We start from the raw sequence: 4991 nt of genomic DNA on the forward strand, positions 1-4991 counted from the left end.
CAGGGATCCGGAAACACAAACGTAATCCAGACCACGATAAACATCACTATAAAATGTGCAAAATTATAAACCATATAAGTATAGTATATGGTAACAAAACTTAAACGTTCATATTTCAAAAAGCCGTTATCAAAAACATTAAGAACATTCAAGTATTCATGCATGCACGAATTCCGAAGCAATCTTATCGGGACACCGAGACATTTTGCTCGACATTCGTGCAACATTCGCGCGACATTGCCGCGACAACATTAGATGCAACTAACATAACAGTTTAATTAGAAGAACATCTAAAGCGTATTAGTTGGAACGTTTGCGTTGTGCCTTATTTTATTGGTGACAGCGGAATATGAATTATCTACAAATTTTTAATTATTTTTAATCCATCATTTTTTTTATTGATTGATGAAAGAATAGATTAATTTCTTAAGCATGCCAAATATAAAAATATTTATTTATTATTTCTGTAAATACTAAAAAAATCGAGCTACCATTAGCGTAAGCGATGAGTAATTGAATTATAGTGTTTTCTTTAAGCAGTTATATTTCGTTTTAATATAAAAACTTCTACAATATTTTAATTGTGTCATTCTTATCTAGTGGTGACTTGGGGTAATCATAATCGTGTTACCTCTGGTTATAATTTAGAATATTTTTTCGCTAACTTAAAATCATTTGCTACATTGTTTTCAGAGTCGAAGCGTTGTGTGATTGTTATTTTTGCAAGGTCTGTTATAAGGCCCATTAGCTCAGTTGGTTAGAGCGTCGTGCTAATAACGCGAAGGTCGCGGGTTCGATCCCCTCATGGGCCAAGATAAATTTTAATTTTGTTTTAGAAATTATTATTTAATTTTTGCTTTCACGGTTTTTAACTTCAGTAAATAATATATAGAATAATTTTTGCTTTCAATGTTTTTGACTTCAGTAAATAATAAATATAACCGTCCTCCGACCGTGTTCCGAGTGAATTATGATTTGTTTACACGTCATATCTTTGCATAAGATGTTATTTTTATACAGGATATCATCTATATTTTTAGTAATCTCTACAATACGCAGAGTTTTCTATTTATATCTTTTTTGACTTTAGTAGCAATAGTCTTGTCAACTGCACCAAACGCTGAAATAACTTCGGTTTGTGCAGTATTGGGTATGGAGGTCCAAAGTTGTTATCGCCACGTATCGTCGTCTTAGAGCACGTACTTGCTCGTACTGCGCTGTTTGTACTACAGTATTAGGTAATTCGAATGGGCTCATTTCCTGACGTCGATATTTAAAAGCACGGTCACAATTATTCGTAAAGAAATTACAACAGAAAATTTGTTAAAATAGATTTAGCCTTCTTACTTGATTTATAATCAATTTTACAAACGCTGCTCAGGTGTTCGTTCAAGTAACAGACTATTTTATGTAACTTAATTACTATATACAAATATGAGTTGTAATTTTTTTAATTAGGTATATGTACATCGATGTCACCAAATAATACATGTAGATAACAATGGTATCTACATAAAAGTTAAGAAATGTTTAAAAGAATCATATAAACGTAGATAAGACACAAATGATTAAGGTAGGATTATGTCTATCAAGGCTGAGACTACTTCGAGAAGGAAGCCGATAGCAGGGTTCAGTTGGGCTGGGCGACGTTTGGCAGGCTTCGTCGACTCTTCACTTCGAAGATTTCGCAATGCTTGAAGACAAAAGTCTTCGAGCAACACACCCTGACGTTTTGACATACAGTGCCGTTATGTGGATACTAAGGAAGGAACTGGTCCGCTAGTTCAAAGTCACTCAACGTGCTATGGAACGGATTATGCTTGGGTTCTCTATCAAATATACAATCAGAAATGAGACTCCGCGAAAGAACGAAAGTAACCAACATAGCCTATAACCAAAATAAGCAAGTTGAAGTGGCAGTGGGCTGGTCACCTGTGTCGCAGGACCGATGGCTGTTGGAGCAGACGTGACCTGGAGTGGAGACTGCGTGTTGGCAAAAATAGTGTGTGTCGCCATAATAACATATGAGTTCTCCATTAATAAATAGATAAATTCATTCATCATCGTAAAACTTTCAATTGATTTTATTTTAAGTAAAATTTTAGCGCATAAAACTTTTTGTTCAACTATTTTATACATAATAATTTTTATCAATTATGTACTATATTATTACACATATGTACACACGAGAAGATATTTATTTAAAACATTTCAAACAATCGGGATAGCACTAACTTCTGAACTATCTGCTACGAATATATCACGGCGTATCTTCGGAAGCGGGCACAAAGTAAAACTTCGCGAGATAGCGACGTATCTCTACTGAAATTTTAAACTAAAACCGACTATAAACTGCTTGTGAGTATTTTTGTTCGAGATAACGTTACGTTAACCGAACGAGACAAACATTTAATTTTATCGATCATGTGTAATATTATTGTATTTGCTGTCATTTGTTTTAAAACTGGGTAAAAAGAGAGTACTATCTGTAATTTGTATTAGTACGAAAAACCCGTAAAAACAAGAGTTGATACAGTTATCAAATTAGTTGTCAGTCATATGTGTCATTGTTTAATGTATTAGACTTATAATATTCTTATTTAACAAGCTTTCTACTTCAAAGAACTGATGATATGTTTTTGTATAGTATGTATATAACTATCACCAACGTTACCTTATTTTTTCTACCTTTGTTTTCTTTTTTTCCTTTTAATGTGAATTTTACTAATACTCAATTTTTCACACCTACAAACGTCCGCTCTTGTACGTTGGTTGGCTGGTAGAATTCTTTTAGCATTAAGCCCGCCTTTTGAACAATTCTTTAATGTATTGTTCAATAAAGTAGTAATAAAAAAATGACATATTGTAATAGTAATTAAAAAATATTTACATAAATATCAACCAGTCTCCTGTTACAATTATAATAATCAACGTGCAAAACCAAGAAGACTGTATAGTTAAATAAAATAAACAATAAAATTTCACACAGTCAAAAAGTTTATATCACCATTAAAAAAAATTTAACAACTTTTTCGCTATTTTTGGTACTGAAATAGGTCTTTTAAACGTAGAGAGCATTACTGACCTACTGCTCGCAGGCATCACACCTTGAAACCTATCTCGCTTCTCTCTGCCCAGCGATCTATTCAATCTCAGTTCTCATAACGGAAATAGACTTGCGTCAAATTCTTACACACGCTTTTTTGACATTTTCATTTCAAAGTAAATCAGTATATAGTATAAAAACAAAGTCGCTTCCCGCCGTCTGTATGCTTAGATCTTTAAAACTACGCAAAGGATTTTGATGCGGTTTTCTTTTGTACATAAAGTGATTCCAGAGGAAGGTTTATATGTATAATACATGCATAATATAGTAGAGGATACTGATAGTTTTTCTATCCGTGCTAAGCCGGGGCTGGTCGCTAGTAAGTGATAATATAATACAAGACATAGGAACAATAAAATCGTCCAAGAAAGTTTTTTGTAGGAAGAAAGACTTCTAAAAAAGCTTGGCACATAAATGTTTATCATTGAATTTTAGGATTTCAATTATATTTTTTAATTTTTACGGCTTGCTTTAATAGTTGCTACTATGACACAGCGGTATTTAGTAAATAAATGTTAATTATATATTATTAGTATTATCATCGAACTGCACTTTATTTGTCGAATAATTATATTTGCAATCTGTAAATTCAAAGTAATAAACTACAGTTTATGAGATGAGGTAAAATTTGTCCGAAGCGCATGCTGCATCTAAATCCTATCACTAAGTTAATGCAAAATATATTATAGTAGTAATCGGTAAAAAGGCTTTAGAGTATAACAATCACAATATTAATTAACAAAAGATACATAAGTATAGTAAGTCTTAATAAGTGCTTATCAAATAAATTAATATAATAATAAATAAATATCTACACAATACACACACGGTCATCTGTTCCTAAAGTAAGCAACTTAATGCTTGTGTTATAGGTAAGAGCCGACTGGTATAGCTACTTATTTTTTTCCTTAAACATACTTATAAATAATAAATATGTAAATACATAAATAAATATATATATTACACCCAGACTCGGGGTGGGAATCAAACCCACAACCCCCGAAGCAGAAAGTAGGATCGCTACAAACTGCGCCAACGGGCTAGTCAAAATATTAACACATATTTAAAAAATCATTACCAAAACATTTTCTAAAGAATATTAAATATAGTATTAAAAATTCTATAACAAGTGCAATGAATAATACATTCCATAATAACTAAAACTATTTTTTTTTTGCTCTATTAAAAGCAAAGAAAAAAATCCGATGTTAAATTTAAGTACTAGATTATATTAAGATAACTCTCGAAATGTCAAATAAGTCGACAATAACTAGTAAAAATTGATGTAATCTCCAAAATCGCGACCTTCCAGAGCGAAACTCACCCACATATAACCATTACGATGATTTGTTGTGGCAATTTGTTTTACGTTGTCGGACGGTAAGGGTCTCCACACGCGTACGGGATATAAGATCTTAGTTTATGCATTAGCCAAGCATATATATTGGTAAACGTAATATTATCCTCAATTCTGAATAAATTATTATAAATATTGAATAAGTAAATATATTTATACCGTGTGGTGTCGGCCGAGAAGAATAGCCCCACCCCCTTTCTTCCCGTGGGGGTCGTAAATGGCGACCGAAGGATAAACCTGGCTCAAAATCATCAGGGTTCTGGAGAAGGAAAACTTCAGTTGAAACCTGGAATGGGGTCTCCGTCAAGCATTCGTGGCATAGCTCTGAAATGCGAGAGAGTCCTGCAGTAGAACTGGCCACACGTATCGACTCGTCGTTCCTGTGGGCCTAGCCAGTGATGTTGAGAGGGTGGCGCACAGCTTAGGCAACTCTGCGTTTTCCTGAAGAGTGACTTAGGCGACACAGTGTCTTTCTGACACTGTCTAAATCGTTTGCAATAGATGGACTAAGGCCAATGAGATGAGAAA

The 4991-nt window shown here is 33.3% G+C and overlaps 1 non-coding gene across 1 annotated transcript; it reads left to right on the forward strand.

The window, feature by feature from the left end:
• The first annotated feature begins 738 nt into the window (after positions 1-738).
• Trnai-aau lies at positions 739-812 on the forward strand. The gene has a single exon. It is a non-coding gene; the product is annotated as a tRNA-Ile (tRNA).
• Positions 813-4991: the final 4179 nt, after the last annotated feature.

The sequence above is a fragment of the Melitaea cinxia genome, chromosome 3 (assembly GCF_905220565.1).
Source record: "Melitaea cinxia chromosome 3, ilMelCinx1.1, whole genome shotgun sequence".
Classification (NCBI taxonomy): Eukaryota; Metazoa; Arthropoda; class Insecta; order Lepidoptera; family Nymphalidae; genus Melitaea; species Melitaea cinxia.